Source organism: Saccopteryx leptura, chromosome 1 (assembly GCF_036850995.1).
Source record: "Saccopteryx leptura isolate mSacLep1 chromosome 1, mSacLep1_pri_phased_curated, whole genome shotgun sequence".
In the NCBI taxonomy this organism is placed as follows: Eukaryota; Metazoa; Chordata; class Mammalia; order Chiroptera; family Emballonuridae; genus Saccopteryx; species Saccopteryx leptura.
Window position 1 is genome coordinate 329,656,462 of NC_089503.1, and position 24,235 is coordinate 329,680,696.

Below are 24,235 nucleotides of genomic sequence, written 5' to 3' on the forward strand. Positions count from 1 at the left end.
ATTTACTGCCTGCCCACTGTGCTTAAGCTGAATTGTGATATAAACATGTCTTATGGTGTCTGGTAGTAGAAGTGTGTGGAGAATGTGGGAAAATTTTCTTCTAAGTCATAAGTGGAACACTGTTAGTTAACAATTCAATACTCATGTATAACTTATTGAAATAGAGGATAATTCTTGTTTGGAATACATTTTATATTATAAAATTTACAAGTATAAATAAATCAAACATTTTGTTTCATTTTTGATGGAAATTACATGAAACATAATTTATCATGATTCCTCTATTAGTTTGACACACGCTTATAGAAGAACTAAAAACAGCAAGTGATTATCAAAAACAAAAACAAAACTTGATTTTAAAGTTTGCTGGATAAAAGACTGAAATATATTTTTATTCTCTCTATAGGAAATGATGCTATAAAATTATTTTATGCTTGACCACATAGTGGCACAGTGGATAGTGTTGACCTGGGATGCTGAGGAACCAGGTTGGAAACCTCAAGGTTGCTAGCTTGAGCGCGGGCTTATCCAAATTGAGCTCTGGGTAGCCAGCTTCTGGGTGGGATAAAGATGTAACCCCATGGCTGCTGGCTTGAGCCCAGAGGTCACTGGCTTGAAGCCCAAAGTTGCTGGCTTGAGCAAGGGGTTACTCACTCTTCTGGAGCCATCTGGTCAAGGCACACATGAGAAAGCAGTCAATGAACAACTAAGGTGCCACAACTACGAGTTGATGCTTCTCATCTCTCTCCCTTCCTATCTGTGTCTGTCTGTCAGTCTCTTTCTGCCTAACTTAAAAAAAATTATTTTATAAGATGTGATTTTATAATCAAGGCTATGTATGAGTTTTTAGAAAAGAAAATGTAGAGATGAATCAAGTAGTTCATTAAAATTATATTATTTTTTGGATTTTGTTATATTATAGTATTTTTAGTCAGCTATAATATTTTTTAAATTTGTTATGAATTTTTTTGTTTTTAATAAATATTTAATCACATATGCCATATTTATATTCATTATTTATATTCTTTTTCTGAAAGAGAGCCCCACATTGAATAGTTTTCAGAATCCCCCTAATCTTTATTCACTTAGTCAAGGAACTGCTATCTTTAGCTTGATAACACAGACCAACTAGTAATCAGTAAAGATAAAAATAAGACAAAGTAAAAAACAGGGTAGAGCCCTGGCCTGTTGGCTCAGTGGTAGAGTCTTGGTCCAGTGGATAGATGTCCCAGGTTCAATTTCCATTAAGGGCACACAGGAGAAGTGCCCATCTGCTTTTCCACCATTCCTCCTCTGGCTTCTCTCTCTCTCTTCTTATCTCTCTTCTCCTTCTCTCCTGCAGCCAAGTCTCAATTAGAGTGAATTGGCCCTGGGTGCTCCTTGGACTCTGCCTCAGGCACTAAAAATGGCTCCGGTTTCAATGGAACAAGGGCCCCAGATGGGCAGAGCATCACGCCCTATTGAGCTTGCTGGGTGGATCCTGGTCAGTGTACATGCGAGAGTCTCTGCCTCCCCTTCTTTAACTAAAATAAAATAAAATAGGGTAAATTATTAGATATTATTTATGTTCTTCTACAAAAAAAAGAGATAGAATTTGGGTGAGTCATCAAGAACTTCCAAGTTATAAAAAATGATATAGCATATTTATATCAAAATTAATTTGAAGTTTTTAAAAAAATTAGTAAAATATTACAATGAGAAGCTATTTTTTTGTGTGTGTGTGTACAACAGCAGACCAGACTCTATTCACTGACTGGCCATATTAATGATTCTTTTTTTCTTCCAGGTAAAAATATTATGAATGAAAAATATATAATACATAAGTCTGAATTTCAAAAACTAAATAAAATATTGATTTAGTCATCTAAATATTTTTCTTTAAAAACAATGCATGTCAAGATAGTTGAACTAGATGTTTTCTGTACCAATCTTACCTCAATAGAAATTATATGTAGCCACACATCTTTGTCAAAAGAAACAAAAATAGCCTGAGCATGCGGTGGCAAAGTGTATAGAGCATCAGACTGGGATGCAGAGAACCCTGGTTCAAAACCTGGAGGTCGTTAGCTTGAACGCGGGCTCATCTGGTTTGAGCACAGGTCCCTAGCTCAAGCCCAATGTCGCTAACTTTAGCAAGAGGTCACTCGGTCTGCTGTAGCTTCCTGGTCAAGGCACATGTGAGAAAGCAATCAATGAACTACTAAGGTGCCAAAATGAAGAACTGATGTTTCTCATCTTTCTCCCCACTTGTCCTTCTCTCTGTCTCTCTCTGTTTCTGTCACAAAATAAAAAATAAAAAAATATATTAATATTGCCATCTTTTAATTATCATTGAGTGGCTTTCACATTGTTTTTTTCTCTACATTGTTATTTCAGAGAAGTAAATTGTTTTAAAGATATTTTCATCCTCAGGTTTGAAAAAACTCAAGCAAAGTAAATCAATATGAGAAATTTATTTTTCTAGCTTAACTGTGAAAAAAAGAATGTGTAAGAGTTAAATTTCTTAAATTCAGGTGGATTTTAGGAAAGATGCGTAAACTGCTTTTATAACTAACAAAGAAGTTTCTTCACTTTGTGCCACAGATGAGTCTGGGATCACATGACACCTTGTTTTTGAGGTTCCTGATAGCGTTTCCATTGTTGAAATGAAGGAAGTGCTATTTGTTCACCTTTCTCCCTTCTCCGTTTCCTCTCTAATTTCCTTTCACCATTATTTACTGAGCACTGACCAAGGAATGGCTCTGATGATACAATTTTAAACAAAATCTGAAGAATTTTGGCTTCAAAGAGTTTCGATAGTGAAAATATGAACTAGATAGTAAAGAGGCAGTGTTATGAAGGGTAACAAATGCTGTGGTGCAGGAACTTCCAGGTACTGCGGAGCACCGAAAGTGGGTTCTCATCCTAGATTTGACTTCCTGGAAGAAGTGATAACCAAAGCTGAGATCTGAGCCATGAGCAACAGTAAGTAAGAATCATCTAGGAAGAAAGCTCAGAATGTCAGAGAGGAAGTTCCACGTAGAGATCAGCATGATTAAAAGCACAGGAGGAAAGAGAACGTGGAGTAGTTGAATGATATCTTTAATTTGCTTATTTTGTTTTGGGTATTATTTGATACATGTTTCCTGGGAACACATTTTTTTTTTTTTTTTTTTTTTTTTAGTTTAAGGAATGTACCTTTACCTACCTTCAGTCTATAATGAGCCAGTGCTATATCTTTGAGGTTACATTATGATTTGCCATTTGGTAACACTGAACACTATTAAAAATGTCAGGGAGCCCTGGCGGGTTGGCTCAGTGGTAGAGCGTTGGCCTGGCGTGCGGAAGTCCCGGGTTCGATTCCCAGCCAGGGCACACAGGAGAAGCGCCCATCTGCTTCTCCACCCCTCCCCCTCTCCTTTCTCTCTGTGTCTCTCTTCCCCTCCCGCAGCCGAGGCTCCAGTGGAGCAAAGATGGCCCGGGCACTGGGGATGGCTCCTTGGCCTCTGCCTCAGGCGCTAGAGTGGTTCTGGTTGCAACAAGCGATGCCCCGGAGGGGCAAAGCATCGCCTCCTGGTGGGCATGCCGGGTGGATCCCGGTCGGGCGCATGCAGGAGTCTGTCTGACTGTCTCTCCCCGTTTCCAGCTTCAGAAAAATACAAAAAAAATAAAAATAAAAAAAGTCAGGGAAAAAGCATTTATTATTAAATTAGTATTCACCAGAATATAGACACAACCATCACTCTATGTGATAGAATGACATCTTTAAGTTTTAGCATCTTCCAGGTTTTGTGTTACTAGTGTGTGGTTTTTTTCTTAAGTGGATCCTTAGGAGCATTGCCTCTCGTGGACTGTTACAGAGTAGTTGAATTTAAGGGAAAACTGTATCCTGAGGAAAAGACATGGTCAAGTGGTACGTACCATCCATCAGTTAGGATGTTATGTCAATAATCTGAAGGTAGGACAACAGAAAACATCCATATACACACACTTTTACAGTAACTTCTACTGTGTTGCCTATGAAATATTCTATTGTGTACATTAACATATTTTTTAAAAATTAATTCTCTAATTTGATTCAGTAATTTTACCATTTTTCTATTCTAACATCAATAGCTAACATCTATTTAGCAATTTCTATATGTCAGGCATTGCATCATCTCAATTAATTATTGAAATCCCTATAAAATTAGAATTGTAATTTTTGATGCATTTTATAGATAAAATAAAGAGACCCAAGAGATTAAGAATTTCTCCTAAAGTCACAAATCTATCCTATCAATGCGGGCTGTTTCACTCTATGAACTGTCCTCTTCACCACACACTATGTTGTCTCTCAGGTAGAAAACTGTTAATTGAATTTGATGACAATCAAAATTTCAATCAGGACATAGATGAATAATTTTTAGATTATGATGACTGAGAGTTGATTATATAAAATTGAGCTTGATGAATAATTAAAACATTAATCTGTCTTCTGTGAAGTATTATTTAATTGCAAACTGTCTTTGTATTTTTTATTTGTGTTTTGTTATACCAAGAATTTAGTCCTTTTTGAAAGTGTAGTTCTTTAATTTTTTCTTATGATCGACAGTTTTAAGCATAGGTGACTTCACCTTTTAAGTACACAGGAAGCTTGAATGGCATCTTAAATATAACCATATGGTAAATGATTTTTTGGAATCCATTTATAGAATTAATTTAGAGCTGTAAACACTATAATTTTGAAGTGTTTTTATTTCTGGAAAATGATAACTTTATTTTGGATATTTATTCATGAAATAGTTTATGATTTTATGGTTCCATTAGAAAGTGCACCATTTACACCTGGCAATACTGAGCACAAATAAAGATGCTTATCATCTTGGCATTTCTTAATACTCAATATTTATCTATTATGATTATTGCTATTGATTTTATTAAAGCACTAGCATTTATTTTTACATATTTTTTAAACATTCAGAAAAATTTAAAACATGTGAGTAAAATGCACAAATTCTTTTAAGCATTTCATTTGCTAGAGCAATACACATTTAGGGATCACTTTTTTTGTATGGGAAGGGTAATGTATTTGATGCTTTACACATAAATGGAGTGAAGGAAATTATCCCAGGCAAAAATGTAGAAAATTGATTTATTATTCTCACATCTGATTTTTCAAGATGTTCATATTGCTCTAAGGCCAATCACAGATCTCATGGTGATTTTTGGCATCAAGCACTGTTTCTCTAAGGCTGACTCTCCTCATGCTTAAGGGGACTCCTTTTCATCTCCACATGAAAGCTTAGCTCTTCTCTCCTAATCCCAACTAATTAGTTTTCATATCAGAAAATTTTATATAGTACAAATTATTAATACTTTAATAGATTATCTACTCTTATACCTTGTATAGTAGCTCTGCCTTTTAACACAAGGCTTTTGTAAATGGGAATACTTTAATCTACAAGAACAAATATCTAAATGTGCTTTATGAGCTAACATCAAAAGTGTGTCATGAACATTTTGGCTACAGGTGTTTCCATAGTATTCTTCTTATATCAGTATTCAGTTATATGATTATATTTATCCCTGAATGAGAATACCATATAATCAAGAGCTGTGAGGACCAAATCAAGCAAAGTTGGAGCAAGGTTGAAGATAGTGAAGCACTTGACTTGGGCACAAAATTTAAAGGGACATGAAAAAACTCAACAATGATGATAAAAAATATTTCAAAGAAATTTTTTAAAATAAAATAACACATTAATGTAAGAACATCCATGATAAAGAAAATATGCAAACTTGTAAATAAGTAGAGGATCAATATCACTGAATATTGATCTTTTGACTCAGGCTTCACATAGAGCTGGTATCAAACACTCACTGAGTAAACTTAATATTCCTAAAATTTATAAGTACTCATTATCAATTAAAAACCCAAAATAGAACACTAAAATTGACTTAACCTTTTTTCTCAAGCTATTGTATAATGAAAAACAAACAAACAAAGAAAACATTGTTGTGCCTTTCAGATCAAAATGGCAGATTAGGCACAGGCATTCACCTCCTAGGGCTGTTGTACCACACTGAATGGATGAAGATACATAGAACACAACAGTGAAAGAGGAATATCAGAGAATAGCGGTCTTCTGTAAGAAGGAGGCTGATGGAAGTGTGTGACAAGTATTAAAATAGGGTGGAGAAAGCAAGTATGAGGGTGCTCTAGGGAATCTCAGAAACTAGAAATTGGATGCAGAGTAGCTTGGGGTAAGAAGAGGGACCTAAACCAGATATATCCAGACATTTGGCTGCTTTCCTGTGCAACTATGTTCATTCACCCTATTCTTACACATGCACGGAGCAAAAGGCAGTCAGACATTTGTTCCAGGACTTAAGACCTATGGCATTTCTCCAAGGAAAATGATTGCAGTGTACATGATTAGGCCTCTAAATGCTGGCATGTGGGCGTCCAAAGCCTGATGGACTCCTTTACTGAGAAATAGGGAACTGTTGTTCAATTATCTTCCAGTGATTAAGGGGTTAGATTCTAAGACCAGAGGCCTGAGGCTCAATGGGGCTTATAGGAGTAATAATACATTTAAAATTGTAAAAGGTTCTCAGTGCTAAGTGCCCCATTAACTCAGTTGTTGTTGTTACAAATTTCCACTCAGAGAAGGTGTCTAAATGAAATGACCCTAATTGCACAACTATATAGAAAGCACACTAGCTTTCTACTGTGGATGGAAAAAGAATTAAATAAAGATGGTGCCACGAACTAAACCTGACAAGCTCTAGTGAGCCTACAAAATGGCCTTGCAAACTCAGAGACCTAAAGTAACCACACATGATGGTCTAAATTAAACCTTTCTACCTGGAAGCAGTTTACGGTGGGTAGTCATGTTCTAGGGAGGTATTTTTCTCTAAACAAAGGTCAATGCTTACTTTTACTCAAACCTGCTGGTTGTCTTTCTGCATCTGCAATAATGTACCTGATAACATGCCTTTGAAATATAAGGGTCATTTTTCCCTGTCTTCCTCAGGCCAGACATCACACCAAAGCAGGAACCAACAAACCCCCTCATTGTTAGTGTTATGTGAATCATTAACTGTTAACTGTCTCATTCCTACCCATGTAAAAGAAGTTTCAACAACATGCACATTTTCATTTTTTATCCAAACTCAAGAGATACACCCCTCCCTGCTTTGCTTCCTTCTGCCTCCCTAATCTATCACCAATCGATTTCATGTAACCCCCTTACTTCTTCCCCTTTGATCCTGATGTATAAAATAAGTGGTTAAATTGTCATTTTGCAGAGCACTCTCAATCCCTTGAGATTTAGCTTCCCGATAATTGTCGTCAGTTTGGCTCAAAAAAAAAAAAAACTCATTAAAAATTCTTACAGGACTGGATGTTTTTTACGTTGACACTACAAGTGGGTTCAGCAAACTTCCTTTGTAAAGGGTCAAATGGCAAATATTTTTGGTTTTGTGTACCCTAATGTCTTTGTTGCAATTAATCAACTCTGTCTATGGTGTAAAAGAAGCCACAGGCAATACATAAATGAATGGGCATGGTTTTGTTTGAATATATTTTTATTACAAAAACAATGAGCCAGATTTGTCCCTTGGGTTGTAATTTGACAATGCCTTTGCAGAATAAATGACTTGGGTTTTAATACAACAGTAAAACAAAGGATCACTAGACCCATGAATTGTGGAAAGCTACTATGAAGAACCTCCCAGACACTCCTTCAGTGAAGGACTCATGGCCACAAATGCTGGGAGGGTTGTGGGCTGATGTGCTGTAGCTGCCTGCCTCTTCAGTGACGGCTTCAGCTGCAGAGTCCTTGAGCCAAAGTCATGTCCTTTCCTGGGGTGATTCATACCTCAAAACTAATGGATGTGAGAATATATATGTCTGACCGTCTGGATTCCTCTGGGCATTTCTAAACAATCATTCTAGCTCCAGAGTGTTTATGCAGTGACTGGAGGCTGTCTCTGAGCATGCATTTCATCACATCAACTTCTGCTTAAGCCTGCTCTCTTCCCCTCTCTTCTGGTAGTATTGATCCCAAATATACTCCTTAAATAATGTGTACACTGAACTCTGTTTCAGAGTCTGCTTTCTCAGTAACCAAACCATGAATTGAGGAAAACAGGAATTCTGAAAGAGAAAGACCAAGATGAATCCACAGAATATCTGACCCAGCAAAAATAAATAAATAAATAAAATAAAAAAGTAGGGGAGAAGTGATGGGAGAATTGAGAGAATGTAGAAGGTAATGTAAAAAAAAACTAATAAAACCATGTACACAGATTTAAGAAGACATTACAGCCATAAAATTACAAGAGATCCAAAAATAAATTAAATAAACTTTATAAGATAAAGAACATGAAAGAACTAAACATGATAAATATCAGATAATATAGAAAAGTCAAAGAGGATCTATCCAGCAAGGTAATATTTTTTTCAATGGCATTTGAAAAAAGAAAAGAGAAAATGAAGGGCACTAAGATATTAAAGATATATTATCATATATATAAACTGAATCCCCAAACCCAATAGAGAAAGATTTCTTTTATGATTTTAATTTATTGTGTTTACGTAGATTCAAGTGTCCCATGAATATATCTTTCCCCACCTCCGTGTTCCCTTCAGCCCCCCCTTTTCCCTTCCCCCAATGCCTTGGCCCCTTCCCTCCAGGATTTGCTGTCCTGTTCTCTATAATGCTGTGTTATGTATATATAATTATATAATTTCACTAATCTCTTTCCCTTCTCTGATCCCATCTTCTCTTCCACTTTTCCTCTGACCGCTTTCCCTCTGGTTTCTTTGATCCTGCCTCTGCCTCTGTTCCATCGTTCAGTCCACATTGTTCATTGGATTCCTCAAATGAGTGAGGTCATATGATATTTTTCTTTCTCTGCCTGACTTATTTCACTTAGCATGATAGTTTCCAGGTCCATTTATGTTGTTGTGAAAGGTAAGATTTCCTTTTCCTCATGGCCACATAGTATTCCATTGTGTATATGTACCACAGCTTTTTAATTCACTCATCCACTGAAGAACACTTGGGCTGTTTCCAAATCTTGACTATTGTAAACAATGCTGCAACACAGTATGGAGATTCCTCAAAAAATTAAAAATGGAATTGCTCTTTGACCCAGCTATCCTACTTTTAGGAATATATCCTATGAATACCAAATCACTGATTCAAAAGAAGAAATGTACCCCCATGTTTATTACAGCACTGTTTACAATAGATATTTAATTTTTAAGAACACCTTAACTTTCTTTCTTCTTTTTTTTTTTTTTTTTTGTATTTTTCTGAAGTGAGAAGCAGGGAGGCAAAGAGACAGACTCTGCACATGCCCCCGACTGGGATCCACCTAGCATGCCCACTAGGGGCCGATGCTCTGCCCATCTGGGGTGTTGCTCTGTTGCAATCAGAGCCATTCCAGCACATGAGGTGGAAGCCATGGAGCCATCCTCAGAGCCTGGGCCAACTTTGCTCCAATGGAGCTTTGGCTGCTAGAAAGGAAGAGAGTGATAGAGAGAAAGGAGAAGGGGAAGGATAGAGAAGCAGATGGGCACTTCTCCTGTGTGCTCTAACCGGGAATTGAACCTGGGACATCCACATGCCCGGTGACAATCTACCACTGAGCCAGGGCCACCTTAACTTTCCTTTTAAGCTTTACTTTGTGGAAAACTTAATTGGGTATGAAATGGAAAACCCTTCTGGTTTTAGTTTTTGGGATTTTTTGTTTTGTTTTGTTTTTGTATTTTTTCCAAAGTTAGAAGAGGGGAGGCAATCAGACAGACCAGGAATCTAACCTGGGACTTCCACACTCTGGGCCTATGCTTTACTGCTGAGCCCACTGGCAGGGCAAATCCTTGTGGTTTTAATTAGCATTTCCTGGTTACTGATAAGATCAGTCTCTTGCCATATGATTATTGTCTCTTGCCATATGGTTACTGTCCATTTAGAAATCTTCTTTTGTGAATCATTGATCAAATTTCTTGCTTATTTTTCTTTTACATTATATGTCTTTTCTTTATTGGATTTTAAGTATTATTTATATATCTCATATATAACTCCTTTGTTGTTAATGTTCATTACAAAGATCTTATGTCATTCTGTGGTTTACTTTTACATTTTTTAATATTTTGTTTTGATAAATAATCTAATTTATTCAATGTCAGCATTTTTATTTATGGATAGTATCTTTTTTTTGCATGTAATATTCAAGATATTTTGCCTACCCCAAGTCTTGAAAATATTTTTATGTTTTAGAAGCTTTGTTACTTTATGTCTTATATTTTCATTTAGAATTTGTTTTGTGTATGATACAAGTTAAAGATTATATAGATATGTAATTGAATCAAAGCCATTTATTTAGTTATGTGTTTATTCTCTCATTGTCTGTAGTGCCACTTTTGTTATAAAATCAATTTTTAAACATAAGTAAATCTCTACTACATGTAATAGGAATATTTACCTGTCACTGTGCCTATACCATACAACCTATGTCCTTTGAACTTCTTTCTTTTTTTCAAAGTTGTCTTGGTAAATTTTTTAATGGAATTTATTGGGGTGACATTGGTTTCAAGTGTAAAACTCAATAACACATCATCTGTACCCGGCATTGTGGACTCATCACCCAAAACAAACAAAATAAAGTTTCTTTCTGACACCATTTACCTCCTTTCCCACTGGTAACCTCCACATTGCTGTCCGTGTCTATGTGCTTTTTTTTCTTTTCTTAATTCCTTTACCCTTCTCATGCAGACTGCCAACTCTCTTCCTTTCTGACAGCGGTCATTCTGTTCCATGTATTTATGATTGTTTCTCTTTTGTTTAAAGTTTATTATTTTTCCCGTTTTTATTGAATTTAGTGGGGTACAAGTTTTAAGTGTGCAAATCAAGAAAACATTATCTGCACGCTACATTATCCACCCTTCGCCCTAAGTACAGTCTCTTTCTGTTACCATTATCCCCCCTTTGCCTACATCTACCGACCCCTAATTTCTTTTAATTTTAGGATTTTCATACTATGTCCAGTTGAATGGTATATTATTTCCATTTTACTTCATTTTCTTTCTGGATTTTGTAATGTTTTAGGCTTTGATCTTTTCTTTCTAGCCTGCTATTATTGATATTAGTTTTCCTAATATTTTGTCCCTTTTCATGCCTGCTGATTTTTCTTTGATGCCAGACATGGTTTGTAAAAACTTTGATTAAAAAGTTTAAGTACCAGATTATATGATCTTTATGAAAAGAAATACGCTTTACTTTATGACGGCAGTGAGGGTAATGTCATATTTACTTTGATCCCATCATGAACTGAGCTTCCTTCGTTGGGGGTTAGTTCTGAGAACTGGTCTGACGTTATCTTATATATTTTTACTCTGATCATGTAGCCCTTTCCTAAGCCTAGTCTGTTTACCAGAAATTCTCTTTATATTTGAGCATTGATCTTTGATTTCTATCCTGTTGCTCCCATAACTTGCTAAAGCTTTATACTACTTTTGTTCAATTTCATACTCTCTCAGCCACAACTTTAGGGTCGTGAGCTCTTGCAGAGGAGAAGTAGTTCCAAATGTCACGCTCACTTCTGTGAACTTCACGTCTCTCTGGGATATTGGCCTCTCCTCTTCAAGACTTGGTAACTTTGATACTTTTATTCAAATGAATATTTTAATATGTTTTCCAGTTTCTTTTTAGTTGTTTGTTGTAGGTGACTAATTTTAAAACAAGCCAGTCCTACATTTTTGAAAAATAAAACCCTAAGTTGTTATATTTTTGTAGTCATATTCGTAAAAAGCTTCTTTAGTATTTTGGTGCTAATTTCAACTTTATTTAAGAAATCTTTTCTTATTTAAGGGTAAAAATAATATTCTTATTTATTTTTGGCTAAGGTTTCAAAAATTTACTTCCCATATTGAGATGTCTTTATTTTTATTATCAGTGTGAGGTAGAGATTCAAATTATTTTCTTCCAAAATAAAAACTAGTCCCAGTACCACACTATGCTAGTCCATCCTTTCTATACTGAAGGAAGTATTTAACTCATGTTTTTTTTTTGTTTTTCCAACTAATTCCCAACCCAGTTCATTCAGATTCCTCTGATGGGGGAATAGAATGAGAAATAGATACCTTGTTTTCCACCCCCAGCCCCCTTAGTTCAGTCATCCAGTTGTTTCTGACCATTCCTCAACCCCCTTATCTAGTTAATGATATCCCCTCTCTCCCTTCCACCTTGGTGTGGCCATTTAAACTAGCCAATTAAGAAAAAATAAGATTGCATGGTCATCACTACGGTCAGTGGAGCAAGACCCAGCATCCTAGGGCCTGCATTAAGGATAAAAACAGAATTTGCCCTCTGCCCGCACACTTGCTGGCTGGCTTTCAATAGCGGCAGCACACCCTTCTGCATAAGTTATTCAAGTTGCCTTATCAAGGTAACTTGTCTCTATGAGTCTTGTTTAATTTCATCTCTAACAGCACTGATCCACAATACGAGTCTTGTCATATATCAAGTTAGCATATGTTTTCACAAATTCCTGTTTATTCTTTTGCCCTATTTTTGTACCTTTGAGCCAGTACAACATCTTCATAATTAAATAGTTTCAGATGGGATATTTGCAGCATGCTTTTTGTAGCATCCACTGGGTATGAGAACAAATGTCGGAGACTTTCAGGAGTTAAGATGTTACTTTATTGGCCAGTTTAACCTGCGCAGGGGCGAACTCCCAAGATGTCTGGAGACACCGTGCCCACAAGGAGCTGCAAACGGAAGCCGCACCTGGAGCTTACAGCCAGGCCCTTATATATCCTAAGTGAGCAAGCATAGTACAGAAGCAGATGTGGCAGTTTAGCTATTGGCTAGGGAGGTCACACACAGCATAGAAACAGGGGCCGGCATAGCAACAGGGGCCGGTTTTAGCTTAGTGGTAAATTTCAAACCTAAACTTCTGATAAGGGTCTCTGACCTTCTTTGTTCCCAGCTTCACAGGAGCCATATCAACACTTACTGTTCCTTCAATAGTTACACTCTTTGCAGCACTCCCTGTTCCTTCAATAGTTACACTCTTTGGCAGCCCCAGTACTCCCTGAATCTAATAATTTTATGATAATGGGACTAAATAGAAAGGAAAATTTGATAATTCGCTAGAGCAGGAGAATACTTCAAACGTAATGCTTCCTCAGCCAAGTGATCTAAGTCATCACATATGATAATTCAGATTAAGAGTAGGTATATATCCTTGATACCTGGTCATGATAAAAAATATTACATAAGCCTAGATTGTGGATATTCTGTAAAATACTAGACCGGTAGCCCACAAAACTGTCAAGTTCACCAAAAACAAGGGAGGTCTGAGAAACTCACGGCTAAGAGGAACCTGAAGAGAAATGACAACTAATGTAGTATGGGGTCTTGGATGGGATTCCAGAACACAAAAATGTTGTTTGGGGAAAATTAAGTAAATCTAAAGAAAATATGGGTTTTACTTAAAATAATTATCAATATTGGTTAGATAATAGTGAAAAATATGCCATATTAATGTATATGTTATTAATTGGAGAAATTAGGTGTAAGGTATATGGGAATTCTCTATATTTAAATATAAACCATTATATTTAAATATACGTTATTAAAATTGTAAAATAAGTAAATCAGAAAAAGCTAAGAACTATATGATTTTGGGGAGTAAAGAGAGACAAATATACAGAAAATGATTTTACTTTGGGTGAAGGGCACACAATGCAATCAGCAGTTCAAATGCTATAATCAAAAATTATTCTAAAATAAAAAGGATTCTTTAATAATAAAAAAAGAGTAATGCCCTAAAATAGGGATAGGACATGGTACTACCCATTTTGACAAAATGGCAGGCTGCATATATGAATTAAGATATAGATCACTTGGTAGATTTTGGTGGTGAATATCTGTTAGGTTCTATTTTCTCAGTAAAATTAAAAAGAAGATCGCCAGCTGTTAGGATAGCTAAAGCGGTATGAATACTTGAAAAGAAAGAAGATATAACTATATGGATAGTAGGGATGGGTGGATTTAGGACAATGCAATAGGCTTGATCCCTCAAAATTCTTTAAAATTTATGAGTGTGACTTTGGATGGCAACTAGTTGTCATAGTTGTGAGTTTTCTCTGGCCACTTCTATTGAATAGATGATTGGTTGTAGCAGAGCTGGATGTAGGCAGGAATGTGGTTGTAATCGAGACTATACAAAACAGAGAAAAACATGAGATGCGAATAGGAAGAAAAATTACTCCGAGAGGGAGGTTTTTGGAATAAAAAGTGATGTTACAAAATAGTCTGATTGTAAACATAGACAAATATGAGAATATAAGAAATACATGCTAAACTTTCACCCATTATTACACAGCATATACATAAAATAATCAGACCACCCCCCAAATCAAACTCAACATGAAGCCAAAAAGCAAAAGATCTTGTTAAGAAAACCCTGTTATACACAGGGAGCAAACTAAGGTGTTCAAACATTTTAAGCAATCAGGAGAGTGTTACAAATGATCTTGCTACAAGTGATCTTGGTGGTGGGAATACGTCCTTTAGAGTACCTCTTTGTTTTGATAATAGAATGCTAATATATTGTCTGGCTTTGTCAAATACAAGGGCTACATGGTTTTACTCTTATGCTGTTGTTCATAGGTTTTCAACTCTATGAATTAAGAGAGAACACAGAAAACTTCATTGTGATTTCCTACATAAACATGTATGTGAGGATTCAAGGTGGAAAGGAGGGTGAAAGGAATGAGTCAAGACACCAAATAAAGAGCCTGGATCAATGTATAGAAATGTAGTCTTTAGTGTTAAAAAGGCAGCCAGTAGAGCTAATAGATATTGTCCAACAGTGTGCTGGAGGTGGACTTCATTAGATCACTAAAACTAATTGCTAAATTTTCATGAATTTTATAATTTAATTTCATAATGTTGATTCTCTGGTAGCTTGAAATTAGCCACTGTGGGATATTACCACCAGGAATTTTTCTACCATTGAAATCAGTAAATGCTACAAATTGGGGTCTTTCTTCTCCACAGTGAACCCAGTGTTAAAAGTTTTACCAGCATGTCACTGGGAATAACTATGGAACAATTGTAGACATGAAGGCAAGTGGCTTAGATTTTTTTTTTTTTCTTTTTTCATTTTTCTGAAGCTCTGCCCATCCTGGGCGTCGCCATATTGCGACCAGAGCCACTCTAGCGCCTGAGGCGGAGGCCACGGAGCCATCCCCAGCGCCCGGGCCATCTTTGCTCCAATGGAGCCTCGCCTGCGGGAGGGGAAGAGAGAGACAGAGAGGAAAGCGCGGCGGAGGGGTGGAGAAGCAAATGGGCGCTTCTCCTATGTGCCCTGGCCGGGAATCGAACCCCGGGTCCTCTGCACGCTAGGCCGACGCTCTACCGCTGAGCCTACCGGCCAGGGCAAGTGGCTTAGATTTTTTAAGTAAGGTAAATCTCTCACTCTCAACTCTTATGAGGGAGAAATGAAATATTGTTTGAAATCAAGAAATATAGCCTTAGGCTATCAGAAAACAAAACGTAAAAGCAGAAAAAGACATGAAAACAGAAATATATAAAAGAAATTGATTGAGGAGATTACAATTGGGCATAGGAAAATTCAGGTGAGAGATCACTTTTTTTTTTATTTTTTTTATTTTTTTAAACATTTTTTTTTTTTTTTTTTTTTTTTTAATTTTTTTTTTTTTTTTTTTTTTTTTTTTTTTAGAGAGGAGAGAGAGAGACAAAGAGAGAGAGCAAGGAGAGAGAGAAGGGGGGAAGAGCTGGAAGCATCAACTCCCATATGTGCCTTGACCAGGCAAGCCCAGGGTTTCAAACCGGCAACCTCAGCATTTCCAGGTCGACGCTTTATCCACTGCGCCACCACAGGTCAGGCCACTTTTTTGTTAAGATATTTTTTGTACTATATGCTTATCAACCACAACCACATTGAAATTTCTTTAATAAGTTTAAACATATTTATTTTATAATAAAATATGTAGATACATGAATTTATTTTTTATAGATATAGGAAGCATTCCATGCACCTCATTTTCTACCATTATTACTGCCGTCATACTGTGGATATTCAATTAAATTGAGAAATGCACATAAATATGACATACAATTACAAATGGTGTCTAATTTCTCTAATTTCACAGTTTCTTCAATCATTTTAATTGGTTAAGTGCTTTCAATTCATATGACAGCTACTTATCAGGCATATAAGCATGGTGTTCCTGACATTATTTGGGAGGTTCTAATCTTTGTTTGCTCCCTGTAGAAGTCCCATTCATTTTTCTAAATGCAGATGGAGAATTATTGTTGATCGGCTAGTGCCTGGAAGTAAGCAGAACACGTGCAGCAAGGAAAGCCCAAATTTTCTACAGATTGACAGCGTGTGGTAATTCTTGTGAATTATTGCATTATTTTCCATATTAACAACTATAAACCTACTTTTGCTCTACCCTTTATTTATGTAGGACAGAAGTAGATCTTTAAGTTCCAGCTAAACTTTAATTTCTACCAGTGTGAGAATTTTATTGTATTTTTCTTTCATACACTCTGGATCAAACTTTTACTGCTTCCTTCACAAATTACCTGGCTTCTTTTCTTTATTTGGATTTTTTATGGGCATCAGATTGTAAAATATGGGGTTTTTTTTAAAGTTACTTTTCCAGGAAGAAAATTATTTGCATGTGCTTTTCATTTTCAGTTGATTCTCACACAAGTTTCATTGGGAACTTGAGAACATAGCAGAGTTTTATAGATGGATTCCTGATGAGAAAACAAAACACCTGAATCCCGTATAATTTTATTAACCTATGTCACCCCAATAAATCCAATAAAAATAAAACATATTTAGTGAACAAACTTGGTTTATATATCAATCATGATGTGTCAAAATCATAGGAAAAGAGAATACATTTTGAGGATATCTTTTACAAAAAATTATAATGTGCGATCATTTTTGCTTATGAATATATGCGACTTGGAGGAAATGTTAGTAACTGAAAAAGGAATAATTGTAGGGAATATTTTTAAGTGGACTTAAAATTTTAGCTTTTTGGGGAAGGAAACCATTATATTTAAATATACGTTATTAAAATTGTAAAATAAGTAAATCAGAAAAAGCTAAGAACTATATGATTTTGGGGAGTAAAGAGAGACAAATATACAGAAAATGATTTTACTTTGGGTGAAGGGCACACAATGCAATCAGCAGTTCAAATGCTATAGAGTTGTTTACATGAAACCGATCTGTTCTTATAGACCCATGACACCCCATTAAATTTAATTTCTCAATAAAAAAATTGAAAATTACCTATGTCCCTAAAAAGTGTCTTTACTTACTTTTCACATCCATGTGAGAAGAAAATTTCAAATCTGTGTGTTCAGTAAACAAAAACCTGTCACATCTACTAGAAAAATCAGGCTTTATATTTGATTATCAAAATAGATAAGTGGTAATTGTGAGGTGAGATTAAATTTTTTTTTTTTTGTATTTTTCTGAAGTGAGAAGCGGGAAGGCAAACAGACTCCCACATGAGCCCAACTGGGTTCCACCCGGCATACCCACCAGGGGGCGATGCTCTGCCCATCTGGGGCATCGCTCTGCCGCAATCAGAGCCATTCTCAGCGCCTGAGGCAGAGTCCATGGAGCTGTCCTCAGCGCTGGCCAACCTTGCTCCAATGGAGCCTTGCCTGTGGAAAGGGAAGAGAGAGACAGACAGAAAGGAGAGGGGGGAAGGGTGGAGAAGTAGATGGGTGCTTCTCCTATGTGCCCTGACTGGGAATTGAACCCGGACTTCCACACACCCGGCTGATGTTCTACTGCTAAGTCAACCCACCAGGGTGAGGTGAGATTATATTTTATCTTTCCGTGGTGTACAATAACATATGTAAAATTTACAGGAGAGGACTATATTTCAGGTTTTATCTGTCAATTTTTAGAGTTTAAAATATGATTGTATAACTGAATCCAAGAATATTAGAATTAGAAGCCTTTTAATCATAATTTAATAACTTTCCTTCTATTTAAATTTAATAAAATGGACATAAACACGTAAGGGCCACACCTGATGAGTTCTATCTTATTGTAATATAGAACCAGAGATGAGAAGCAACTTACTTAAGCTGAGTTGGTTTGAGAAAAAAAAAAATTAAATGTGAGGGCTCTTGTAGTCAGCCAGGCAAAAAAATGAAAAGAATAGTACATAAATAGTTTTTATAGTACATCCAGATAGAAGAAAAATACATGAGTTATTATTGACGTAAAAGAGTTTGTACCATTTATGTAACCAGTAACAAAAATCTAAGAGCCAACTGGCTTTGACAATAAAGTCATATTTTATGCCATTTAGCAGAAAGTTAAAAAATACAGTGGCTTCCAGTTGTGATGTGAATTAGTCTTTGGTTTTGTACCTTAATTATTTTCTTAGCTTTGTTAGTTTTTTTTTTCTTTTCAGCTGACAAGATGGCTACCCAGAGCAGCTGGAAAATATATTTCTTCCTGGAAGTCTTATAAAAAGAAAAAACATTTTTTACACAATATTGAAATGTTGATTCTTCAGACTGGGTCAGCTAAGCCATGTGACTATATCTAGATGCATCACAGTTGCTATGAGAAAGTTAAGAATTAATTTGATTTAGCTTTGGATCCTTTGGCATTGGCAAGGGGTTTTGGATTATCATGAATGGCCAAGACAGATAAATGTCCTCTTGAATCTAGCAATGGGATTTGTTCTTTATGAGTCAGTGAAATTTTATGAAAATTGGTAGATAACTTTGGTATCTCCAGAACTGTAGAAAGTCTTGACACCTATACAAAACACTTTCCTACCTTTCACTCTGTTTTATTTTGTTCTTATATCACTACTTATGATACATCATATATTATTTTATTTTTCTATTTGTTTTCTCTCCAAAATGAAATGTAAAATCTATAAAAAGCAGATTTCTTTTTAAAATCAATAAATTCCTAGTAAATACTCAATAAGTATGACATAAATAAATAAAAGAATAAATAATAGGAGAAAAAAGTCTAAGGTTGCTTCCACAACATGTATGACTAGGGATTGTGTGAACTCCAAAGGCTTAAAAATTGGTTTGAAGATAATATATTCAAGTGTGGACATGTTAAGAATTATCAACTGTCTTAGTTTCCTGGAACTAAAAATGTTCCTGGGGTATAGAAATTTTAGTGATAAAAATGGGACAGTCCCTTGAAAACTGCAGGATGACTGGTCATCCCAATTTTGAGGTGCTTGGGTAAAATGTGTCCAGAGAGCCCATAGGCTACTGAGTTGTAGAGTTTAAAAAAAAAAAATCTGAATTGGAGATTTGTACTTATTGAGTCATGAACCTCTTACATATTATGTAATTTTAAGAGAACAAAGGAGTTTTATCGAGATTATATAGATGTGAAAGAGCCAATCATCTTTTGTCTAATAGTCAGAGTACAGGCTGAAAGGCTTATTGTGCATTTTGCTTTGTAGACAAAATGTGAGTTCTAGAGGAATGGTATAACTATTCTGTAGGTCTGGTTCTGTCCTTAGTTGTCTTATGTGTAAAAATTATTTGTGTTTGAAGTTTCTAACCTTTCAAGAGGAGATAACTAAGAAATATTCCAGGCAAAAGCCTCAGTATGAATGGCATTAAGACCCTGGCTGGTTGGCTCAGTGGTAAAGTTTTGGCCCAGTGTGTGGATGTCCCAGGTTTGATTCCTGGTCGTCAGGGCACACAGGAGAAACATCCATCTGCTTCTCCACTCCTCCCTCTCTCGCTTCTCTCTCTCTCTCTTTCCCTCCTGCAGTCATAGCTTAATTGGAGTGTGATGGTCCTGGGTGCTAGGATAGCTCCATGGCCTCTGCCTCAGGTGCTAGGAAGAACTTGGTTGTTGAGCAGTAGACCAACACCCTAGATAGGCAGAGCATCTCCCCCTGGTGGGCTTGCCTGGTGTATCCCAGTTGGGACGCATGCAGGAGTCTGTCTCTGCTCTTCCCCCCTCTCACTGAATGAAATCAAAAAAAGGAATTAAGTATTTTAGGACCAAAGAGAAGCAGTTAACAAATGGATTTGTGTTTTATTGGACAGATCAGAAAACTTCAATATTGAGAATCTCTAAGTTGCCCTTATTTCAAAACTCACAAGGAACCACATGAAAAAATCTTGTTTTCTTTGCACTGTTGTCAGCAGTGCTAGTTGTAATTGATTCCCAGGCCTGCAAGTTACATTATAGGCTTGCAAATAATGAAAGCATTCAATATTAGAATTTTAGATATTGGGTATGACAAAATGCCAACAGTGACACTGCAAGATCAATGGATATATAGATCTCAATTTTATCATAAAACACAGTCTGTGACTGTTGGAAAGCATTAGTGTAAACTATTATATTTATAAAAATTTGTCTTTGTCTACCTTTAAGCATTTCTGAAAGCTACTGAATAAATCTAGTATATGCTTTGTATAACCCTGTTTTGTATAGTACTAGAAATTTTGTTTTCACAGGCAGAATGTTGGCAGTTGGGAGAGCAAATTGAGAACCTCAGTGGAATTTCCTTCTGAGCCACAGAGGAAGCTGGGATAGAAGCAGAAGAGCCTAAGATGATTTGGAGTGCTTTAGCTATACCTTTCTTCATAGAAACTTCTTTTCTAATGTGTGCTGTCCAACTCGGCAGCCTCCAAGTATAAGTGACTATTGGGCATGAGCAATATGGCTAATCTGAATTAAAATGAGCTCTAAGTGTAGAATACACATCAGATATTGAAGACTTAGTATGAAATGTAGAATATAAAATGCCCCATTTGTAGTTGTAGTAAATATTCATTTGATTTAATATATTAAAATTAATTTGTATGTAAGTTTATCATTTAATGAACTAAATATTTTAATGTTATTTGATTAAATATTAAAATATTTTGTATTGTTATAAAAGAATATTAATATCAATTTTGTTTTATTTGTTTAATTCATGTCTACTAGAAAATTTAAAACTTTATAATTTGCATTTCACTATATAAAGTCCATAGTTTAGTTAATTTCTATTGGCCAATATTTTTCTATACTTTACTTACTAAGTTTTATCAATTCAAATACAAACACAAAATGAGAGAAAACATTGTGTATGTGTGTGAATGCGTGTGTGTCTGTTGGTGGCGGTATTGGAATTATTAACAAATTAATAATCATGTTGCTTCTCCTTATCCATCTGGAGTGTTTATCTAACCCTAACATTAAAATACTTACTTAATACCAGACATATCATAAAACAACTCTTTGCATCTTTATATAAAATGTCATAAAATGAATAGTAAATAGAGGACATTATAATAAAATTGCTATTTTATCTCATAATAGAAAAAATGTTTTGTAGAAGTGTAGAATAAATCTTACAATATTTCCCCTAACCTTTATACCTCACTCATTTGAAAAGAGAAAGTAATTTAACGCCTACATTGCCAATATTACAAGTATTCTTTTAATGACAACATCCAAATGTTGATATCATTTATCCTGTATAATCTTCTAAACCCTAAGATAATGTTGAAATTCCTTGAAATATATTATTATAGTTTTCAAATTTAGAAATGTAGTATTTGCTGAATTTGATGTGCAATTTCTAAATTTAAAAATATATTGTCTTTAATTTTATAATAATAAATAATTCACATCACTCTTTTCATGAAAAGAATAACTTGAAATGCTTTTAAGAGCTTATTATGTGCCAAGTAACTTTCTAAACTAAATTCCCACAATAAACCCCTGAATTACTTAATAAATACTCTTTTTTTACAGCTCAGACAACTAATACACAGAAAGGCTTGCTAACTTGTACAAGGTCTACAAGCTAGTCTAAGAGATTGGGGATTCAGCCCTGGAAGTCAGTCTCTACATAATTGTCACAATATATTGTCTCTCCCAACAATGATAGTTTGATAATACTTCATATGTAAACTATTTTGACATTCATAAAACAGTGCCTATTAAAATTAGGTTAAACTCTACATCTTATTTTTAACAAATTGAAAAAGGCTAACATTTACAGTATACTGACAATGTGCCAGAGATAGTGATAATTTTTTAATTATTTTTTTAACTCTCACAACAATATTTGAGAGTTGTGACTTTGATTTTAAGGAAGAGGAAATTGATAACTCTGTGATTTGAGAGTACAGATGGGACTTAAACACTGCTGGTGCCAGAGGTTAAAGTACTGCTCTTTACTACTACCAGACTGGAGACCAATTGCGAGAAAGAATCTTGAGCCCTTGGAGACAACCAAAGAGAATGGCTGTGTGAAGTGAAAATAGAGAATCTACCGCAAAATTTGATATAAAGCAAAGACAGGGCAATGCACTTGGCTTAGGAGCAGATAATTAATTTTAAAAAAGGCTAAATAGAAGATAAGCACCTTTATAAAAATTAGCTCCTTCATTAACTATATAAGCAGAATAAATAAAGTATCAAGACATAATCGTGGGGTAAAGATAGAAGAATATAGGTCAAATCCTTAGATATCACAGTATATATTCCTTTGAAGTTACTCATTATAGAGTATTTTTATAACAACCATGAGTTTTTGAGATGCTCACATTTGTTTTAACTAGATGATCACCTATAATGCATTCGTGACTAGAAACTGGTTTTGATTCTCTGAAATATGTGCCCTGAGATCTCAAAGGAGGTTTTCAGAAAAAAAAAAAAAAGAAATTACAATGTTCTTTTTACTATTTGCTATCCTCCCGTGAATTTCACTTAAAAGTTGGCTGAGGCAAGTTATTCTTAACATCCCTATTCTAGAAAAAGATTCAGTCCATTTGGCAATTAGTGAGATAGGGACTTCCAAGATTACTTGGAATAGGGAGTAAAGATATTCATGGACTGTACAATGTAGGAGGTTATAAAAGCACAGGCTCGTATCTTCATTTCACCCTTCTTGTGTGTGGTCTTTAGGACACTGAAGTGAATTAATTGTTCTTTGCAGTGCAGGACGAGAGAGATTTAAAGCAGTGAGGCAGGTGTGTGCTGCTCACATAGTTGTGAGAATTAAGTTGTGGGAGTTAAGATGGCCACTGAACATTTAATTTTTGTGGGTTACTGTGCTTGTATTGGTTCTACCCATATACCCATGTCTATTTCTATGAGAGTCTCTGTTCTCATAAATGAAGTACAGGATCAATTCATCTCATCAACAGCACAAGTAGAAGGATATACAATCTGTCTACTCTAAAGATGGAGTGGGGTTGATATCTCTGAACAAGATTTCCAGCTGGCTGTGCTGCAGGTTGCATCCTGAGATGCAACACAGGTTTTGTGAGAACAATTGATTTAAGATAAAGCTAGATGAAAAGGGAAACATTGTAAGATAATCATGAGGGGGCTTTTAATGAGTTCCTTATGTAGGTCTATGTATCAGGGATTAAATATCCAGGTCTGTGTTCTCATTCCCTATAAAACAGCAATGAGGATCTAGTTTTATTTTGTTGGTGCCAAGCTTAGCCCAACTGTGTAAAATTAGATGCCTCGACTTCTGTCCTGCATTCAAGTCCAAGAAAAAACCTGTTGTGAGACCAGCCTTGAATTCAAGGGACTAGTTAATGGTTAATGTGGTAGTGCAGGTATTGTCAGGCCCCAGAAGGAACATTACAGAGAAATTTAACGAATTAAAAAGAGCCCTGGTCAGTTAGCTCATCTGGTTAGAGCATCATTCTGATACGCCTAGGTTGTATGTTCAATCCCTGGTCAGGGCACATACAAGAATCAACCAATGAATGCATAAGTAAGTGGAACAACAAATCAATGTTTCTGTCTTTCTCTCCTTTCCTCTCTCTCTGAAGTCAATAAATTAAAATAAAAAATAAAAAAAAATAGTTGAACAGAGAATAAAAGACCATGACCTCTGAGCACACAGCAGGCTTAGTGGCTCTCACAGGATCCATAAAGACACAGATTTCATAAGAATTGGTAGCAGTTTCTGCTCAGAAATCAGAGTGCCATTTTGCAGCTGAAGCAAATATAAGCCAAGGAGACACATCTGGCTTAAACAATTCCCTAGCAAGAGGCAATCACAGAGATTCTTGTGGGGCACACACTAAAAATGTTTTCTACAAGGTACTTTAGGGGCCATAGGACAGAGAAAATGATGAACTCACAGTTCCAAGGAGGTGATTTGAGTATGCTGTATTAAATGTAGATTTGTTTCCAATTGTTGCCGTAATAAATTACTACA